General features: G+C 35.6%; 1 protein-coding gene across 1 annotated transcript in view; it reads left to right on the forward strand.

Moving 5' to 3' along the window:
• Positions 1-1484: 1484 nt before the first annotated feature.
• The window catches only part of LOC150103511 (uncharacterized), a 51951-nt gene continuing 29835 nt past the window's right edge, over positions 1485-23600 (forward strand). The window contains exon 1 of the mRNA XM_090397530.1: positions 1485-1875. The gene's annotated coding sequence lies outside the window, so the exon portion shown is untranslated. The remainder of the gene's footprint in view (positions 1876-23600) is intronic.

The raw sequence follows: 23600 nt of genomic DNA on the forward strand, positions 1-23600 counted from the left end.
AAAGTTCAAATGTCGTTGGACATTTGGACGTTACTGAGGTAAAAGATGATGTTCAGACATTCGTCATTCCGTAAGTCCGATGTCCATTGCTCCATAGTCCAAATTCTGAGTACCTTGCTCCATTGCAATCGACGACATATATTCAATTTTGTTAAGAAAAGCTTGTAAGCTGCTGGTTTCAGGAAAATGCACGTATACGTGTTGTGGAAATGCTTTATCTTCAAGACAAGATACTCTACGAGTACAGCATGATTGCAAGGTGAAAACCCGTCTTCTCAAGGAACGTCAGCTACTATCAGTCTGTCTGTTTTAGACCTACTTGATCGTATCTTGTTCACATGTACACTTCAACAAGATTGACCAAGACCTGATCCATTTTTTAGCGTGTTGACAACTATATACTTAGAAATGCTCAACAGCAAGTGCGTATATATATCTTAACTCTGTCCGTATACTCACGTTCGGAATACAAAATGAAGCAAAATTTGCATGCTGCATATCCGCACCTATTTTCTTGCAATCAAAGGAGCGCTTATTCATGAAAAATTGATTATAAGAAGGTTAGAGAATATTTCTGGAATGATATCATGCTAATGATTCGTTTATTTGTTTGTTTCGCTGGAGAAAAACAAATCTCAGCTGCTGGAAGAGGAATTCCTTTTACTTCCATTTCAGTTCGACTTCAGTTGAAAAAGCCAGAAAACAATCCTCGGATTTTTTTCACGAATTCACTTTATAGTAGAGTTTATTGTATAACTCTACGCACGCGAATTCCCCAAATGTGTACCACAACAGGATGTGAACAAACTTTTACAAAGTTCGAACATTTCTTTACTCGTTGTCCAGATATCTCATCAAATAGGGTGTAAAACACGGCTGTTGTTCCACATGACATTCATTCTGTGTCGCAAGAGTAGTGACGTCCTTGTTGCACTTTCCTAGTATTTGCATGATCATCAATACACCGCGTGGACGTCTGAGTTACAATCTCCGTTTTAATTCCTAAAGGAAACGGATGGTATTTATAGATGCGCTGAAAGTCATAAATGTTCTGATCCATTCATATTAACGGTATCTACGATATGGACGGGAAACGAACCGGGAGGTATAGAAGGCGGAGATATTTTTAGACGTCTGTTGCGTCGGCTTATAGTTAAAAGTTCCCTAACGAGAGAATCACACGACTTCTACTCTCTAGGAAACTTTCTTAGGAGACCGGTTGTGTGACATACATTGAAAACGCGCGCTGTTTATAGTATACCAGTCCAGGTGTCGCTTCTTTCTCTGCACAGAAAGTTGAAAGAAAGTTTGTTTGTTTTTTTTGTTCTTCAAGAAAGTACAAAAGTTTGCACGGAACAGGTTGCGGATTGATTTTTCCTTCCAGCCCTTGTGGCTACTCATTTAGTGAGCGTTAAAGCTTTGTGAATGTATAGAAGAAGGTCGAAGTACGTCACTCGGATGTCTTACAGCGCTCTGTTAAACAAAACATTCTTCATATTACGACACTACAATCATGTGACTTGATGGAAACGCACGTGCAACATCCTGGCAACGGGACGCTGTCGTCATCATCTCTTGTGGTCCACTAGAGAAGTCTGAACGTTGTTCAGGGGGCTAGTAGCGTCCCTGCACGCTAACCGACACTGCATTCGCGTTTGTTTCCGCTTCCACTGAAGTCAGTGCGGTGGAGTTTGTACCTGAGAGAGAGAGCAAGAGTGGCTAGTACTTTAGAAAGAACTGCGTAACATGCTCTGAGCTTTTTTCCCCCAACTATCTCACACAGAAGATCACCATTTTTTTCCCCACATGAAATGAGGTTGTGTTGATTTGTGTGGTGGAAATCTGATGGTGTGAAAACAACTTGTGTATAGTGAGGTAAGTGAATATTTTATGTGGCACGTGCTTCGATTCTTGTATATGATCCACGGTTTGGGAAACCATATGATTCCTACTCAACTAGGAATGTATTGTATGGTTTCTACTGCGTTATCAATAAAACCTTCAGTTAATTAAACCCTTTAGTAGCATTTGCTATAATTTTTAAAAAACAATGAAGATTACAAGTGTAATTTTTTTTACTAAACATTTTGGTTAATTTGCATGGAAATATTAATTTAAGTAATTGGTATTTAAAAATAAAACATGGAAGTTTTCATTATTTTTTAATTCTTTTTTTCATACATTTAAAATTGTGGCTTAATACAACGTTTTCTTTTTTTTATTGAGTAATAACAATGTAAATGATTTCTATGACAACAAAAAATAAAACTGATGGTAGAAAATTGACAATCAAAAATCAATTAACGTTAATGTAACAAATCTTTCTAACAAACATGAAACATACATTAATGTAACAATGCTCATTTTCAGGAAGGCAACATGTTTCTATGACAACATGAATAAATTGATATAGTTTCTAATACAAGAATAAAATCGACAATAATGTAGCTAAAACATTTCTATTGTGACTTCTGTGATGAAAATAATGAAACTGACTGAATGAAAAAGTGCTGAATTACTGCAGCTAGCCGTACTCTGTATTAACGATGCATCCAATGCTATAATATTAACATCTAGAATGCTGGTGCTAATTTCACGTGTTGTTACTTTGCATTATTTCCTGATTAATTCTTTTGTGTATTTTTTAATTACTCCTCATTTTCGAAGTTTTAGTTAGCTATCACAAACCAAAATATTCCAATAATTATAATGTCTTTCTTTAGTTTCTGATCGCTCTTTTATCCCAAATTAAAAGTATCGACGCGGAACAGTCTCGTCGTTATTACATATCTATCTTTTGTTGTGGATTTTGATTAATGATTTGATTCTTTCCACGTGAAAATTCCCCGTTTATGACTGGTGCAATTTACTACACTTGTTTAACTTCCCTTTCCCGGTGAGCAGAAGGAGGGAGGATGACAAACACGTGTAAGTAAAAGGCGAGAATATTTTCTAATGTTTCTTTTATTTTCTTTGGAGGCCGTTTATTGATTTCATAAAGGAACATGTTTTGAGTGGAAAGTGTCACTCCGGCGGAGTGCCCGCTGAGCTCTCGCAGTTTCCTCACGTGACCCATGTCCATGACAATTGACGAAGCCACTCCCAGACCGTGTCGGGCCTGTTTCGTTCACGTCCCGCGGTCCGTGATGCTTTGTCTACATCCCGAAGAACGCTTACAAAAGTCGCTCACCGGGAGATTTCTGCTGTTGACACGACGGAAGCTTGGGGTCGGTCAGAAGGCATGCTCGCTGATTCCAAGTATTTGCGTCTTTCCGCGTCATTCACAGAAACACTGAAGTTGTCACTTATATTTTGCTGTGGGTGACACTTTTCTTCTTGGGAAGCTATAGCTGATGGATTCGCTTGAGTTTTCACAAAGAGCATTGGCCTGTTGATAAATAACGTCTTACGTGTGTAGTATACCATGACAGCTCTTTATTAATACTCTGCAACATATACAATAAGTTTCTGAATTTTCTAGATGGAAGAGATTAAAGGTGTATAATGACAATTTGTCTTTCTTTACGCAAATATAAAGAGCGTGAAATAGACAAATCCATTAAGTCTAAGGTGATTGAATTCTATTGCTTTTATTCTTGACTTGTCGGGTATAAATTTACTTCAGTAAATCATTATTTAGAGTGTTATTGTTAAGCGTGGAAGCCGATTATCAACCATTTACCAAGTAACGTGAATTTATTTTTTTATTATTTTTTTCTCTTCTTCGCAAATTGCTCTTCGGGTTTTGACTAGAGACAAGAAATGAACATTCCTCTTTTATGTCACAACGTCATTCATCTACATGGGGTGTCTTTTTTTTTTTTTTTTTTAACAAGTTCCAACGAAGCTTATGGATTTCTATGAGAAAATCTATTAGTGATAATAATGCAATTCTTTCGCAAACTTTTCCCATTTAAACCTGTGCTTTGATCACCTTCTTACTCATCGCTCTCTACCAACTCTTTGTACACGACCGAGTTACAAATTCGTGTAAACACCTTTGCGCCACCTGCCATAATTCACGTCATCTACACACTTTTAATCTTTCTACTTTTTTTTTCTTCTTTCGTTTTCAACAATAGAACCTGACCGATAGTATTCCAAGCGGTGTCCGAAACTGTATGACAGTAGTCCCTCTTCCTGGGTGAGCTATATACGCTTATTGTCTATTGTATCGCACCCCGCCATCTGGACTGACAGCATTAATCCATCAGCTATCACCCTAACAATACCTCGAAGCGTAAGGGGGGGAACTCTCTCGATCTTCTTCAGTATAGATCAGACTGATTCATCTCCCCACGCCTCGATCTCCTTTCGGTGGCATTAGATAGATGATTCCTCATGTCGCATCTGTATTCTTCCTCCCCCCCCCTCTGCTCACCCTCAGACGGAAGCTAACTAGCCAGCGAATACAACCCCTGATTCAGGCCAGAATATTATTCTTATGTGAAACTGTTCGAGTAGTCAACCAACTGGAAGAGATGATAAGGGAGTGTCAAGCATCACAAAGCAAATGGGAAGCTAGAGAGAGAGAGAGAGAGAGAGAGAGAGAGAGAGAGAGGATGGAAGTAGGTAAGGAATGTGAGTAGAAATGATACACAAGCAGGACATGAAAGTACTCGAAGTGGATGTCTCGAGGAAGTGAAATAGGGAACGGATTCAAGCAGTTAAAGGAGTCATTTTTATACTCTAACGTGCACTCAGCATGAGCGAAGCGGAGAAAGAAAGAGAGAAAAGTATTTCACATAAAACTCTCTCTCTCTCTCTCTCTCTCTCTCTCTCTCTCTCTCTCTCTCTCTCTCTCTCTCTCTCTCCCTGCCTTTTTCCCTCCCACAAAGAGACACGATCATAATTTATTCTTTGTGGGAGCTGGGAAGGGATGTTTGTAGTTTTCCGAATGGCGATGGCAATTCATTTATCTTAAGAGTAATGTAATTCGCGTACGACACTGGCGTGAATGAAATTGTTGGCCCCTTAAAATAGCACTCCAACGGAACACAGAGAAGTTGTACATTCCTAGGGATGTTGACGCGATAACAAGCATTTCAATGGTTGTTCATCATCTGCACACTATCTGCCATTTTTAGATCCGACAACACATAAACTGGGAATATCGTGTATTCCTAGACATATTTTTGAAGTCTTTATGTTAATGATGCTGTCAGAAAGCGAGCGAGAGAAAGAGATGGGTTGTTCGTATCTGTACATTGACTCTGTTCTTTTAAACTTTCCGATAGTGACTGGGAAAAAAAGCATACAAAGTTTATTTACCTCATTCTACAAACACGTGGATCGCACCGCACAATACTAAGAGTATTCATAAAATACACAAAACGATTCGTATGCAGATATGCAAAAATATGTAAATAACAGTCTTTGCAACACAGTAGAATATAGATGATTCTTAAATTTACTTTTCAACATAATATTCATGAATAAAAATAAAAAGCAATACTTGTCCTAAATGCACTCTGTGATGTGAGTCGGACTGGACAAGCAATACCGGGGATTAGGATTCGAAACATATTCTAAAAATAAATATTTTATTAAAATTATGATAATAAAAACGCTTAATTAATTCATCATATGTTTTGATCAAATTATTAATCGAAAGACTAATTTATTTTCTAATAAATAATTAGCGCTTTCAGTAATAACAACAATTTATTGTTTAATTACTTAATTGAAAATAATCATTTCGATAAAATACTGAAAATGAGAAAAATAAAACACTCTGTATATAAAAATATGGTTTACATAAAGAAAAAGAATTCGTTTATTTCAAATATATATATATATATATATATATATATATATATATATATATATATATATATATATATATATATATATATATATATATATATATATATATATATATATATATATATTAAGATACAACTAGTTTCGTTGAATGATTCAACTTCTTCAGGTATCACAGGCAAAGAATTATACAAAAAATGACACAGACATGATAAAATTACATCAACAGATCTAGTATAAAAGCCAATAGTACATTTTAAAAACAGGAATGCGAGCTTGAGTTCCAATTAAAGTTGACTACGTGCGTGAGCTGTCACGAGTGCGCCAATACTGAACAGAGGCAATGTGTGCGTCAGAGAGATTGAAGCTCAGGCTGTTGTTAATATGAGATGAATCTAGTGAAATTTCTCTATATTTGATGATCTTTCTTTCGAGTTCATCATGACACACATGGATATTAGACGTTTTTCACCGGTCTACGAAGTGTTGGCGGCCTTCATCCGAGTTAATAGAGAAGAGAACGTGGCTAGAGAGAGCGCTGGCTCTGGTCCTATTGTAGGAAATGTCTCTTTGGTATTCTTCCATACGCAAAAGGATGGACTTAGCTGTCTGTCCGTAATATGGTTTTCCACATTCACACAAAATCTTGTAGACTCCTGGATACTGAGTAGGGAGATGTTTCACTTTAGGTTTACTTAGTATGGAGCGAAGTTTTGGAAACGTAGTGAACTAAGTAAACTAAGTACTAAGTAAACCTAAAATGAAACATCTCCCTACTCAGTATCCAGGAGTCTACAAAATTTTTTGCGAATGTGGAAAACCATATTACGGCCAGACAGCTAAATCCATCCTTTTGCGTATGGAAGAACACCAAGAGACATTTCCTACCATAGGACCAGAGCCAGCCTCTCTCTAGCCACGTTCTTTTCTCTATTAACTCGGATGAAGGCCGCCATCACCTAGTAAACTGGTCAAAAACTTTTAATATCCATGTGTGCTATGATGAACTCGAAAGAAAGATCATCGAATGTAGAGAAATTTCACTAGATTCATCCCATATTAACAACAGCTATACCTTCAATCTCTCTGACGCACACATTGCCTCTGTTCAGTATTGATGCACTCGTGACAGCTCACGCACGTAGTCAACTTTAAGTTGAAACTCAAGCTCGCATTCCTGTTTTTAAAATGTACTATTGTCTTTTATACTAGATCTGTTGATGTAATTTTATCATGTCTGTGTCATTTTTTGTATAATTCTTTGCCTGTGATACCTGAAGAAGTTCAATCATTCAACGAAACTAGTTGTATCTTAATATTAAACCTTGTTGTTTTTCATTCTCGGTATATTAACAGACAATAAAATAACAAAATTATTATCATAAAATTATTATAAGTGAGCTTTATAAAAATATTATTCTATGATTTAGGAAAGTAAAATTAACAAAATCAGCTTCGCCTAAATATTATTATTTATTAAGACCGTTATGAAATTAAATGCAATTACTTAAAAATTAAAACTACGTATAAATATAAATTAAAAATTCGTTTTTCAGTAACTTTTAAATCAAATTTTATCCAAACTTCAATAAACATTTCCAAATTTACAAGTCCCTAAAATTCGGAGCATCCTTATCCTTTGTATCACTTTCTTTTTCCGGATATTGATGAAACACTCCAAGAATGATGCATTTTGCATTATTCACTCGGTGCTCAAAGAGAGAGAGAGAGAGTGTGTGTGTGTGTGTGTGTGTGTGTGTGATAGAGAATAGGAAGTCGGTAACATTGGAATGACTTCGAATAGAGAAGTGATAGTGTGAGCTAAAGGAGTTGATAAGAATATTTTGGGCACTGTCTTGCAAAGATGGCCACGAAATGATGACATTCAGCCTGTAGAATCCTTACTGCCAAGTAAGGGCCTACCCATATACGGATGCAATATATATATAGAAATCATAAGTCAACATTGAGCATGTGGCCAGAATAGACGATCGTGCTAGAGATATGCTAAGAATCATTTGATCAATAGCAATGTTATAAATGGTCAAATGATTGTGTGGTACAACTAGATGCTGTAAAGGAATGTATATAAACACACCGTGTTTACGAGGATACTGTTCAAATGAGAAATAAATATTAGGTTATTCCTGTTTTAGATTGAAATATAATTATATCTCTGTTCCTTTCTTCGCACGTGGCCTAATTATATAAGTCAGATAGGTATCGTAGTCGACTGTACACATGCGCATCAGAAAATAAGTTTCAAAGAAGTCTTATACGATGTTGCATCAGTGTTCTATTGTTTGTCATAAAATTGTGCATCATTCGCAACAACTACAGGTAAACATTATCAATCGATGGAAAGTGCTGGTGTCACCTCATCCAAGAAATGCATGGGAAAATCTAGAAAGATAAGATTACGAACAATGGGGAACACACACTTTCTTCCTAGAGAAAGGCATCTTCACGTAATCTAAATGTCATTTATGACAATTAATAACTCAAACGACACTTGTTGTAAAGAAGAATGTTTATTTGTCTACCTTTCTGATCAGATAAGTGTGTGTGTGTGGGGGGGGGGATTCTTAAATTCAGATATCGAGTGCATCATCTCTGCTGGGAGTTTGGTGTTGAAGGTGTAAATGCTTTAGGGTAGCTTCTTCTTCTTCTATGAACTCAAACCTTTGGTTGTAGCAGGAAAGATGAACTGATGAGTATATGACATTTCTGACTAATGCAATAGTTCCTACATTAAGACAGTTTTCAACAACAAGCAATATCACTTTGAATACGACAATACACTCCACAAGACAGGTGGAGTGTATTGTATAATACCTGACTCTTATCAAAGCGGTGAAGACGAAAAGTGCGATCAGGGCCACAGGGTCCACAGACATGTGCAACAGCTGAGATTTCTGTATAATGTAATTGCCGTTGCAATATTATTTCAATGTTGTATCCCTTTTGCTTTCAACATTGGAGCAACAACTTTGCTGAAAAATAAAACTTTCAAAAACTCAATAAGAAATTTCAGTTCGTATTTGTTTATTTGCCTTTATATAAAACTGATATTTGTCGTGGCATCAAAAGTTGGATGTTTTCCTGAATACATCAGAAGTGGTTAATGTAGCATATCACATATACTGTCACAACAATCCTACGGCATTTTTATAAAAATACTACGAAATACTATCCAACTTGAATATGACGTGTTCTATTCAGTTTAGAGTGGGGGGGGGGGGTTCTGTGTAGGCTAGGCAAGTTTTTCAATATTATTTTTCCCAGGCCATGCTGTAATATCACTTATATGCCATATCACTTATAGTATGGCATTTTGCACTGTCATAGTGAAAGAGACATGCGCTTATTCCTTAAAACTGTCACATCGTTTAGGTGAAGCGATATGAATGCAGAATAACTGCTTTGCATTCTCAACGTAAGAAAGCTCAACATAATACTATCGATAATGGATCCCTCTGTGTTCAAGACGACGTCATTATACTGGCTGGAGAGGAGACTGAGATGTGGCAAGCATCAGCAGTGGGAAGAGGCCTTCCCCCACCTCGCCCGTACTCTATATAAAGATCAAATGCGTTAAAACAATTTGAACATTTAATTTAGTATTTTTGAAATGATTTTTTTGTGTGTTAATTATTATCAAGAAAAGTTTTTAATGTGTTCAAGTCAGTTTATTATATTAAAAATGTCTTGTAATTGTAAAAATTATAAATAAATTTGAAGTAAAGAAATTATATTATACAAAAATTCGAATTAAGGATATTATAATAGTGAATTACGTAAATTAGTCAGACCACGTTGCGCTTCTTTTTTTTTTTTTTTTTTTTTTGTCGTGTGCAATTAGGGAACCATCTGTTAGCCTTTACTCAACAACTAAAATAAGTAATCGCGATAGAATGAATAATGTACTATGCTTCTTGCTAAAAGTTTATTCCTTAAAGTATTAAGCTAAACTGGGACATAGTTTTTTCAATAGAAAAAAAAATTCAGGTCACGTTTTTTTTCTGATAATATGGCAAGAAGAGCCCTGTAGATGAAGATAGACTTTTCTCTTACTTTTTTTAGTTATATAAAGCATATGTCCATTAGAAAACATGCACGTACGCGTGGGATAGAGAAAGGATTTGACTGGCTATTGACTTTCATAGACTATTATAGTTTAAATAAGTATTGAGATAATTTCTATTTTTAAATCCTGTAGATCCAGAAAAATAACACAAGCTAAATAGCGCTTGGTAGGATAGTACGGAAATAGAAGTTCAATGTGGAAACAATCAACTATCAGCCATGGCAATCAACAGCTCAGCCTATACTGGTGTAAAGAAAGTTGTGATGATGATGATGTATACAATATTAGAAGTCCGTAACATACAGCAAAGATTCACTCTTTTTCGATCAGATGGGAGAATGTGGACCGATGGCTGACACCAGAAAAAGCCATTCTAGCTTGAGGTTTTGGTAGCAAAAGTGCAAGAACTGCTCCAGAATAAAAATACAACCGAATATCTTATTTCCTGGAAGGTTGATTGTCGAAAATAGGCATCATTTTTGCATACTTCAATGCTTCAAATCCTCAACGTAAGAAAGTTTCGATATTTATTGAAATAAACGAAGTTGAAGAACATCGGACTTTATTCCATCGGATTTTTCGTTATTTCGAAAATTGAAGACACATCTCAAGGATATCTATTTTCAAAATGGCGAGTAGGTCAAAGCAAATGTAAAAAAATCCTAAAATGTTGAAAAATAGGGTATAAAACTATTTCTTTTTTATTTTACTGACATATCTCTTGTGGGTAGAAAATTATCTCGATGGAGTTATTAAACTCTGAACGCCCTTGAATTTGACTTGAATGACGTGAACATGTGTATATTTTTTACTAAACAAACACGCGCAATAACCACAGTAATAAGTTTTAATTAGTAAATATTTCATCCTAAGTATCTTAGGACATCGTCAGTACAGTTAATTCAAACAATACTAGGAATAACATACAGTTAGGGCGCATGGAATCCCAATATGCGTGAAGTAGCGTATTTTATTTATAGAATTAAATTAAAATATATCTGGAGGGGTGGGGGAAATTAACATATATAAAAAAAATATTTTACACAATTTTGCATGACAATTTCCCATACTTTAGGTATAGCAAGAACGTCATTACGGTTTAGATTTGATCTGTGAAGTAGGGTTCACTTTATATAAACGTTCATGTTTATATAAAGATCTATGTAGAAGTTTGGTCTTTTCCCAATGGATCCTATGGTTTGGGTTTTCAACTCCGTGTTAAGCGAGGCCAGATTTCTGCGGTTTGATAAGATGGATATGGTCTTGATGTTCCGAAACGCGTTTATGAACAGATCTACCTGTCTGTCCATAGTAAGACAATTTACAGGAGCATGGAACCTCGTACACACCAGGTAGCATCAGAGGTGACAGTTTGCCTTTAGGTAACAAGTTATAGATCTGGTTGATTGGTTTGTAGGTAATAGCAAGTTTGTATTTCTTCAAAATTTTTAAAGACGTTCGGAGATGCCTTTGACATAAGGTATGGGAATCCTACGGGCTTGTTCTTGTCTAGGTTGATGTGTGGGGAAATGATGAACTGATGATTTTTTGAGTTGTTTTAAGATTGTGTCCATTTAGTATCGCTGTATTTTTTATTATTATTTCCAATTCTTGGTTTAGAGATTCTTCAGAGGAGCATAATCGGTGTACTCTGGTTATTAATGATTTGATGATGCCAAATTTTTGAGATGGATGATGAGCGGAAGAATTGTGAATGTAGCGACCTGAAAATGTTACGATAGATGGAAGTGTAGATGGAACCATCTTCTTTGGATATGTAAATCCAGAAAGGAGATACCCTGTAGATATTCTTTTTCTAGCGTGAATTTGATGCGAGGATGAAGAAGGTTTATTTTATCTAGAAACAGGTGTACTTCTTATTCAGAATGACCCCAGAGAGCAAAGATGTCACCAATACATCGTAGCCAAATTTTTGGTTTGGGTTTAAACGTGAAATTTTTTTCTTCAAGGTGTTCTAGAAACAGGTTGGCTAAGTTTGGTGATAAGGGAGACCCCATTGCTAATCAGATCTGTGTTGCTTGTAAATTTTCTCTTTCCAAGTGAAGTAACCGGACATAATAACAAATTTGAAACAACATCAGATGGAAATTTTTGAGTTAACAAGTCTACCATTTCCTTATGGGGAATATTAGTGAAGAGGGAGACAATGTCGAAGCTAATTAGCATGTCAATTTCCAACAGTTGAATGTCTTTTATTTTTGCGTGAAACTCTGATAAGGCTGAGTGGCCTATGTGACGACGGACAAAGTTAGATAAAAATCTTGATAATTTGTAAGTCGGGCTGCTAATAGAATCCACGACGGGTCTTAGTGGAACGTTATTCTTGTGAAGCTTAGGTAAACGTATGTTCTAGGAGGTCTAGCATGGTATGTCCTTAATTTTTTTTATTGTTTCTTCATCTAAGAAAGTGGTATCATCAAGCAACTTGTTGAGTTTCTTGAGCTCTCTTTTTGTAGAATCATAATCAAGTTTGGCGTATGTATTTCGATCTCGTTTGTTATGTATTTCAATGAAGTTTGCCTAGTAAGTCCGTCTTCTGTGCTCTGAGTTCTCCGTGAAGGAATAAGACTTTATTGTACAATGAAACCTGTGGAAAGTTTATGACTAAACAAACACACGCAATAACCACAGTAATAAGTTTTAATAAGTAGATATTTTAGATGAAGAAACGATAAAATAAAACCATGCTAGGCTTCCTAGAACAGTGCTTCCCAAACTTATGAATGTAAAGGCTCCCTTGGAAAAATTAAAATATTTCACGGCCCCCATCAGAAAAAAAATCGTAATACAGACATATATTATTATAATATTTATTCTATTTATATTCAATACAAAACATACACAGCGAATATTGCAAAATTCAAATGCAAATATTACATTTTTTAGAATCTTACATACACATTTGACATGCACACTTAGTATTAAAACATTTTAAATTTGTTTTCATTATTTAACGGTCCCCCTCAACAAAACTAACGCCCCCCCAAGGGGGCCGCGGCCCACAGTTTGGGAAGCGCTGTCCTAGAATATACGATGTACCTAAACTTCACAAGAATAACGTTCCACTCAGAGCCGTAGTGGATTCTATTAGCAGCCCGATTTAAAAATTATCAAGATTTTTATCTAACCTTCTCCGTCCTCACATAGGCCACTCAGCCTCATCAATTAAAAATTCAACAGACTTTCACGCAAAAATAAAAGACATTCAACTGTTGGAAACTGCCATGCTAATTAGCTTCGACATTGTCTCCCTCTTCACTAACGTTCCCCATAAGGAAACGGTAGACTTGTTAACTTAAAAATTTCCATCTGATATTGTTGAATTATTCAAATTTGTTATTATGTCCGGTTACTTCACTTGGAAAGAGAAAATTTACAAGCAGGAGGAAGGAACAGCAATGGGGTCTCCCTTATCACCAAACTTAGCCAACCTGTTTCTAGAACACCTTGAAGAAAAAATTTCACGTTTAAACCCAAACCAAAAATTTGGCTACGATGTGTTGGTGACATCTTTGCTCTCTAGGGTCATTCTGAACAAGAACTCTATTTAGTATGGCTGTATTTTTGATTATTTCCAATTCTTGGTTTAGAGATTATTCAGAGGAGCAGAATCTGTGTGCTCTGGTTACTAATGATTTAATGATGCCAAATTTTTGAGATGGATGATGAGCGGAAGAATTGTGAATGTAGCGACCTGAAAATGTCGGCTTGCGATAGATAGAAGTGGAGATGGAACCATCTTCTTTGGATGTGTAAATCCAGAAAGGAGGTGGAGATTCTTTTTCTCGCGTGAATTTGAAGAAGGTTTATTTTATCTAGAAAAAATAAACCTTCTTCATCCTCGCTTCAAATTCACGCTAGAAAAAGAATCTCCACAGGGTATCTCCTATCTGGATTTACACATCCAAAGAAGATGGTTCCATCTCCACTTCTGTCTATCGCAAGTCGACATTTTCAGGTCGCTACATTCACAATTCTTCCGCTCATCATCCATCTCAAAAATTTGGCATCATTAAATCATTAGTAACCAGAGCACACAGATTCTGCTCCTCTGAATAATCTCTAAACCAAGAATTGGAAATAATCAAAAATACAGCCATACTAAATGGATACAATCTTAAAACAACTCAAAAAATCATCAGTCACTTTCCCCACACATCAACCAAGACAAGAACAACCCCGTAGGATTCCCATACCTTATATCACAGGCATCTCCGAAAGTCTTTCAAAAATTATGAAGAAATACAAACTTGCTACTACCTACAAACCAATCAATTTAATGCTACCTGGCGTGTACGCGGTTCGATGCTCCTGTAAATAGTCTTACTATGGATAGACAGGTAGATCTGTTCATAAACGCATTTCGCAACATCAATACCATATCCGTTTGGAAAAAGACCAAACTTTTACATAGATCTTTATATAAACATGAACGTTTATATAAAGAAAGTGCTGAAACCCTACTTCACAGACCAAATCTAAGCCGTAATGATGTTCTTGCTATTCCTAAAGTATGGGAAATTGTCATACAAAATTGTGTAAAATAATTTTTTTATATATGTTATGTTATAATCTTTTTTCCCCTCCATATATATTTTAATTTAATTCTATAACAGGCTACTGCACGCATATTGGGATTCCATTGTACTCATGTTATTCCTGGTATTGTTTGAATTAACTATACTGACGATGTCCTAAGATATTTAGGATGAAATATCTATTTATTTTGTTTAGTCTTTGTTTAGTCATGAATTCTCCACAGGTTTCATTGTACAATAATGTATATTGTTTATGTTTAGTTATTCATTTATATCAGGTTCTTTTCAGGAGATGCAGTTGTAGGAATTATTAATTTTATATTACTTTAAATTTTATAAACAAATAAAAAAGTTCTTTTATGTATTTAACAATTTCTAAATCAGTGTTCTTAAACTTTTTGAGACCATGATACCCTACATAAAAATATTTATTTTTCGTATAACCCTCAGGAAATTTTTCATAAAAAACTTATCGTAAAGGAATTATGACAATGGGTTACCTGCAAAATATTTTAATCCAGAAAACATATGATACTTTTTTATAGTAACTACATCTAATGCAAGTTATAAATGTATGCTCTGGGGAACCCTTATTAGTTTTCACGGAACTTTAGGGCGCTGTGGAAACATAGTTTCTTCTATATCTTCTATAGAAGAAATAGTTTCTTCTATTTCTTCTATATCTTCTATACACGGGTGTGTGTGGGAGGGGTAAAAGTAAAGTTAGGGAAAGGGATATGTTACTGTCGCTTACTTATATTAACACACGTCTCGTTTGTTACTGTGATAAGGAAGTGAAGAGGCGTTAGTCCACACACCTCTCCGCTACTTGACCCAGAGACATTGGAATGTCTTCTCACATATCCACGCGAAACCCCACGTAGGCGTGGTGTGATAGTAGTGTTTTAAAATCTCAGTTTTCAGAAGAACTTCTCCATTTCACTCCTTGGTAATGATGTTACCTTTTATACTCTAAATTGTTAATCTTCAAAATTGATTCTCTCTCCCCCTGAGTTTCGCTCTATGGAAGATGAAATCTGCTGACTCTTTTGTCAACACGATGTAATTGTGCAACATGATGCCTGGAAACTCAGGCTTAGAAGTAAAATAAACAGCTTCATTAAAGTTCATAGCAATAACATGTAAATCTGCATATTCATTCCAATCTAAGCATGTTTATCCTAATATTGACCCGCTTCGTTAGTACGGATGTGGAGAATGATCCTAATTGTTATGTATTTTAGTTGGCTATGTATTCAGCCATCCAAGTCATTTCCTATGAACATTATGAAGGTGTAAAAGTTTTGTTAAGACATTTTTGAAGTTTTAAAAATTAACTGCAAGAAAGCAAATAAAAATAGTGAATTTTACTCTTAAGAAGCAAAACATGTAAATATCTAAAATATATTTTTAAGCATCAGTTATTACAAGCAGAAGATATTAATAATGTATACATTTACAGTATTACGAAACTGAAGTTAGATTAAACACTGTTTCATCTCTTGTGAATAAACAAAATTACAGTAACCAAAAATTGCAGCTCCCACTTAATATAATCTCTAGCAGTCTTGCTATGTATGGCACGACGTTTTTTTTTTTTAGTCATTCTGGGGAACAGCAATAACATCGAAGTAGCTCTCTCGTGCTTTTTTGACATTCTTTTTCTCACCCTTTCTGCCATTTATTCCAGACTAAGGGGTTGATTTTTCATATTTATTTTGGGATTTGGGGATCTCATGAACATGTGACATGATTAATGCTAGAACTGCGTACTCGAACCCAGAGGTATAATCAGAGCCATTAAAAACCCCTTTCATTTTTTTCATGCCTGTAGGTGATGCGCAATGATCTATCAGACTTGTCATTCTTTGACACATCCCTGGGTGCTTCTACGCCATTCAGAGGATGTAACTTGCCAGCTGTCTTTGAACCTACCCATACACAGATAAGTGAGGGACAGGTGCAGTACACTTTCTTTTTTTTTTTTTTAACATCTACCCCCCTCTCCTTTTCACTAGGGAGTGGGAGTATACGATGGCTACAGTGGAAAACTGTCATTTGAGGGTCATAAAGTACTCAACATTCAAGGTCTCATAGCGTCCAGCATGCAGAAAGAAAGATCGTCACCCCACCTGGTGCCCATTTATTGCAGTGATGTCAGACGTGTAAAGAGTTGGGTCTGATTTGTAGATACTGGAGGATGGGTTACCAAATGACTCACGAGGATCATTACCACCAGAAATTAGAATCGCGACCATAAATTAGATGGGTAATAAGAATAATTGCCTCCTTATCAGTTACATTTAATGTTCCAGACTAGCTGGTAAATTAACCTTCAAGGGGAGCCTAGGAAATTCCTCCAAATTTCTGTTCCATTGGTGAACTTCAAAATTCTATAAATAGGAACATGTCCGCTTTGCAAAAGGATTTGCCGGATCATGTGATAGGATCTTAGTAAGATAAAAGCGATTTGTCAATGTAGATTTCCGTCTCAAATATCTGCACGTGCGAATGTGTCACTTGAATTTCTGTCATTGAGCACTAGAGGGCGTCTCTCTCTCTCTCTCTGCTACTGTTGACGACACAAAAATCAGTGAATGAACGGACTTCACTGCTAACCCAAGCTTTTTTTTTTTTTTTCACTATTAAAAATATTTCGTCATGGTTGCTTTAACAAAACTCCTAAATAGTGATACGGCAAACTTTTCCGTTACTTCCGAGACATAGCGTGTCAAATCCGAACAAAGATTTTCAGTACTCGTGTTTGAGACACCAAGTGAAAATCTCCGTTTCTTCAATTTACACTTAAGTGCTCTTATAACAAGAATTTCTTTCCGGTCGTTTCCTTTTATTTTTAAAGGTGATCGTCTCTGCTCACAGAACCGTACCAACAGCAATCATTCTACCACTGCGGAACTAACAGTGGGCTTTTCATAGTGAGTTACTTAGTTTTCTCCCCTCCTAATTACACGCACCGTGACTAAGGTTAAAAGAACGTCCAAAGGAAGGGGGGGGGGGATATCTTTCTGATAGCCTGGTGGGCACTTTGTCTTCCCAGCTGGAACAAGTCGTAGACAAATATTTCTAGCCTCCACTTTGAACCCCCCCCCCCACAATTACTATAACCCATTATCTAACAATCCTTCCTCCTCACGGATACTCGCCATGAACTTAACGTCTGAAGAACTCCGCGCACCCTTCTTAGTATTCAATAAACCAAACCTGCCATGTGCTTTTCACTGTATATAGTGATGCCGTTGTTCACTTTCAAGTGGACCAAGTGATATTTTATACCTTCATTAAAATAACATTAGATGTAATATACATGCGCCATGACTCTCCTTTTAGCATATTTTACAGCAGAGGTTTAATAAGAAACAGATGTCTGAGTACTGAGTAGTCTTCCCAAAGACTTTTTTAAACTCATTTTATGCAATATGTCTACTGTATATTGTATAAGTAAGGCTGCACTAAATTTATGAATGTAGCCTTATACAATATAAGTATTGTAATTAATGGTCGTTTCCATGGATGCAGCTTTTATTTCATAACTGCATCCATGGAAGCGACCTTCAACTGAGAGGAAACATAAACTAGAATGAAACTTAGACTGACACCAAGGCTGAACTTGGTGTCAGTCTAAGTTTCAATTACGGCCGCTCTATAAAATCGGAATAAATTAGAAAAGAATAAAAATGACTTATGATTATAGAAGAAAATTTAATGTCCTGAATTATTTCTTGGAGTTTTATAAAAAGAAATAAAAAAAATTTGAAGTTTTATTTTTAATAAAAAAAAATTGATTATGAGAATCACTACTTTAAGGAAAAAAACTCCTACAATATTTGATAATAAAAAATTGACTTATTATTATTATTATCGTGCACGAGAAACAAACGTATAGTAGATTAATGTTATGTGTGTGTGGAAAGCTAGCATTATACAACACTGATATTACGAAATACGTCTTTTTATGATTGTTTTTTTTCGCCTCCATCATGAGCCACTTAAGAATATAGGGAAAGACTTAAACTTTGTTATTTTAGGAATTTTTAACTACAGAGTAAAAAAAGAGAAGAAAATTATTATACTTAATACCTATAACATTGATAGAATTAGTAGGCTGCATGTTAAAGGCCTGTCATAGTTTTGAAAATAAAATGCTTTTAGGCATTAAATATATACTGTATGCAGTCAAGTCCATAGGCAAGAAATGGGGATATACAAAACAAATAAACAGATGCTAAATCAAGTGAAACAATAAAAATTCGATGAAATTAAAAGAGCTTAAAATATGGGATGAAATTTAAAGAAATAATAAGGAGCAGTTAACGATAAATGCAGAAATGGGCTGAATCAAAAACTCAGATCTTTGATGGCGATTTAACCAATTTCCGTGTACTGGGGGAGCCTCGTTTCATTCCCCCATGGATATCACGCGTTAGTTGTTTGGCAATGAGACCTAGGTTCACGTTCTCGGTACCATTTAACGCGATTAGACAAAGAAAACACAGCTTTTCTTCCCAGCTATTTGCATATCGCCTACTTTAAAATAAAAAAGGATAGCAGAACTGCCGAAAATATAAGTATTAATTGCTAAGAAACGTCGATAAATAATTCAACACATGACAGACATTGCTAATATCTTGCAAAAGAGAAACCGGCAAAGGTTGGTCGATTGGTAGAGCCTCTGCTACTAATGGCTCAGTTAAGTAAGTTTGAGCGCGGTTAGTAGTTGGAAGGGGCCAATCGTTCGATGCTGTTGGCACACTCTCCCTCGATGAGTCTTTGGACTCCCTGGAGGTGTCAAATAATAATAATAATAATAATATTCGGAGGGGGAGAATTCGAGCCAATGGGTGACGTGATATGCGTATAATATCACGTCACCCACTTTATTGTATGTGGTCGTCAGAGCAATGAAATGAGAGTTCATTGATCATAGGAAGAAAAAAGATGTAATAGTATTGTTTCGCGATGAACAGATGTATTAAAATACGAGCTGCGCAACTAAATACATGTGAATATGCTCTCAGATAATTAGTCTCTTTTTTTTTTTTTTTTTTCTAGAGGAAAAAAAAAAAAACAGAGTTCTCCGGTGAATGGATTCTGCGCTGTTGTCTCGTGCCATGGATGCTATGAAACAGCAAACTTACTTTTAAAATCCACGTCATTTACAAACATAATACAGCTCACAACATTAATTGTCCCTTTTTCACATATCTACACCACCCAGTTCTTCAGTCTGCAGTCTCAATAACCTTCATTCTAAACCTATCCTTCACATTTTTCCATAAAATGAAGCACATGAGTTCGGGAGTCGAGATTTGTGCATACACTGTCATTTTGAAAATGATAGTGTATGCAAATATTACTTTAACAGACTTTTAACATCCAGAATTGCGTTACTGTATATGAAGTCATTCATATTTTTAAAAAATTATGATGTGAAGTTGGAAATAAATAGAAAAAAAATTGCCTATGCAACGTCCTGCATATTATCATAGCACTGCTATATTTGTAAATAGTCAGAATCATTGGCTACGTTTAGCTGCTTAAAAATTTAAAACCTGGCACACAGAAATAAACCAAACAATTTCTTATCTTTTTTTAAAAAAAATAATGTGTTTTAGGTGTAATGTAGTAGTATTTTTTTATTTTCATATTTTGAAGAAATAGTAAAGTGCAAGTAATACTTGTGTTACGAATTTTGGTCACAGATATCTCCTCATAAAATTCAAGCCAGAATCCACATGCCATTGCTTAGTGAAGAGTTTAATTGAAATTAACTGCTACTAGAGATGTAAGTGTCTCATTTCACACACACACACACACACACACACACACACACACACACACACACACACACACACACACACACACACACACACACACACACACACACACAAATCAATTAGGTTTCTTGGGTTTCGCATCTGTCTGCCAGTGTTTTTTCCTAAGGCCATCTCCGTCACCTTGGCGTTAAATCAACACCACAAGTCCCATTCCAAGTCACGTGACCTTATCCTTGGCCTTTTGCTGATGTCAACAAACCGTACGGTTCACGTGCGACACTCTCGCCTCCTCTGCATCTTGCTGACAGATTTAGAAGAAAGAGAAAAAAGTGAAACGAAAAAAATAGCAACAGCTGTAGAGTGGGAGGTGGGGGGAGGGGGGAGAGGAAAGAAAAACAAAAAACAGCGGTCGGTGTAGTGTCGGTCGCGAACATGCGACAGCAAACTTTTCGCGGTATTAGAGGAGAGGTGACACAGATGCCGCCTACAGCGCGCGAGTGGCTCGTGCTATAACAGATGGCCGCTGGCAAAAACCGAACTAGATAAATGTAGGCTAGAAGCTCACAAAATCGTTACGTTTTTCTTGGTTGCAATTAAAGTGACAAAAAAATTATACGCCACTAGATGTCGCTCCGGGGAGCGAATGTAATCTTGAAGAGCATTAGGTAAATTTGTCGATTCTTTTTATGCATTTTTCGATGCTATAAAACTGCTTATGCATTGCCATTCCTTTCTTTGCTTGTAATGACCAGTTCTTGGCACGGATGACCTCCTTAAATACGTTTTCCTTTAAGAATGCTGTAATGTTTTTTCAGCGAGTATTTATTTTTCCACCCATCCTATCACCATTCTTGTCACGTTTTGCAAACGCGTGCCAATTCACCACGCTACTTGTTTCGGATTAGAGTCGGTTGTGATACAAAAGTCAAGCTGAGGAGCTTTAATTCCAAGATGACGCAATTGTTGAATGTTTCCATGACGATCATTTGTTACACCGGGGGAACAAATCCGGGTAATTTGGCTCTGTGTTACTTACTCCATTAGAAATCACAGTTGTACTTGATGGCGTGTCTAATCACTTTACTTAACCTCAAATCTCCGGAAATCGTCAAGGCAAGGAAATGACTCAAATAAAACTCAACTTATTTGGTTCTTTAGTTTCGCTAGTAGGTGTTTCGATGTAAGTTTTAATGACAAATGTCATGTTCCAAGAAGTTTTCAAGATATGTGAATAGTTTTTATTTTTGTAATCGCCGGTTGCTGTGTGCAGATTAACTGAACAAAAATAGGTTTGCTTTTAAAAGCAATGAACAGTTAATGGAAAACATAAATTATAAACATCTTCATGGGTTGTTTTTTAATGGAAGATGCTTTGTCTTTGTTTACTCGTTCTTTTGTGGTGCTTTCTTAAATATATTTTTTTTATGGTAAGTATCTTTTTAGTTTTTTTTTTTATTCTACTTGTTTATGGAAATGTACTGGATACGTCTCTGTTGTTTGCACTTTAAAAGTATTAACTGGAACTGGATGGGAATTAAAACACTGCAGCTTAACGAATTAACAAAAGAAACAAAAATCTATAAGCTCCAGAAAGAATATTATTAAAATTGTTGCATAGGATATGACTTGGTAACAGAGTTGAAATACAGTCAACGTCCGTTAACTGGATCTCTTGAGGTATCTCGAAAATCCATTATGTTGAACAGCTCCAGTATGATCACATATTATGAAAAAAACAATGTATGCTTCTAGTTTCTCACGCTCTACGGCGTACTTTACAGCAACATAATTGTTTCAAGAATCGTTATCTTCCTATTTGTTTTATTTTTGACAAATAACTATACCACCTAAACACATTTTCAAACATCCATGCCACAGCATCTCCGCTTGATAATATCTCAGTTCTTTCCCTAATGTTGGAGAGAGGAAACGCTGTCTATTTTACCATACTAGGCCGGCAAATGCATGTAATGTCGTAGTACGAAAAAAAAAATAAATAAATAAAAATAAATTGCTCAGTTTTGTTACTTAAAAAATATGTTCGTATTTCCTTGAACTAAAAGCACAATTTCACGTACGATGAAAGGCATTTATAAGGACGTTTGAACTAAGCAAATTCACTGATCCCATAAGGTGGTACTGTACGCCCACAGATGCGAGACCCTTCGACACTTCTGCGCATGTCAGAAGAAGGAGAATCCATTCCGATATTAGGGTAATCAATGCATTTCGTGGGATGAGTGTTTATTATTATATGTCGGAAAATTAAGCTTTTCTTTCATGAAAATTCTAGTTTTTAAAGTGATAACTATTTTGCGTACACAACAGTTGGAAAATGTAATGTAAAGCACGTGATTTCGCGTGTTGGTGACCAATTCGTGTATCATTTATTTCTTTCTTCCCTTCAGCATGAATCGACTATTCTTGGCACATTGCCAGACTCGGTTCTCTGAAGTGTGGTCATACAATTTTGGACATTTTACTGTCCAAAAACTCAAGTCTCCTCCAATCTGAAAAACAATTAGACAATGTGCTTTTTTTTTTTTTTCAAACAGAAATCTATTTTTTTCATAAAATCTACAATCCCGAAGGTTTTTAGAGCTTCTTGCAATCAAAATTTAAATATTTATTTTTTATAACTAAATGATATCAATTTTATCATCGATTACGTTACAGTATAGTTAGAAACAGCAGCAATGATCGGTAGCCATTAGGTAGTACGGTTTTAAAAATACGTTCGTGTTTCCTTGAACTAAAAGCACAATTCTACGTACGATGAAAGGCATTTTATAAGGACGTTTGAACTAAGTCAGTTATATTCAGGAACGTAGTGAAGCAGCATGATGACCCATACTCGATATTCGAAAATATGCTCCATATTTGTTTATATAATTATTACAAGCGTTTACTCTGGAGAATTACTAAAGATTGGTGTTAGTGTCAAAATGCATAATACAATGCAAAATAAAAAAATATAAAGGAATGAGTGATTATACTAGACACGTTTGAATCTCTACAAACATATTCCACTATTACAAACTGTCCATTACTTAAAACTGTTATAAATTTACTGTTGAGAAAAATGCAGAAATACGCATGCGCATACAAATTGTCGATAACTGAGTTTTGAAGCATAAAATAAATATTGTAATTTTTACTTGAATGGCTTGGAAATATTTGTCAAATTAGTATCGTCTGAAGTATTGGATAAAAATATCCAATATTGTTTAATAACCAAATAAAACAATATTTGTTATATTTGTTCACAAATATTATTGTGAATCAATAATATTCAATAAAAGTATTGACTTCATTATAGTTGGATGAAAGTTAATGAACATTTGGTATTAAGGATCTCTCCTGAAATTTTTCGCAACATTTTAGTTTCGGTTTAAA

This window comes from Typopeltis vanoorti, chromosome 9 (genome assembly GCF_054136105.1).
Source record: "Typopeltis vanoorti isolate ZY-2024b chromosome 9, IOZ_Tvanoo_1.0, whole genome shotgun sequence".
NCBI classification, from domain to species: Eukaryota; Metazoa; Arthropoda; class Arachnida; order Uropygi; family Thelyphonidae; genus Typopeltis; species Typopeltis vanoorti.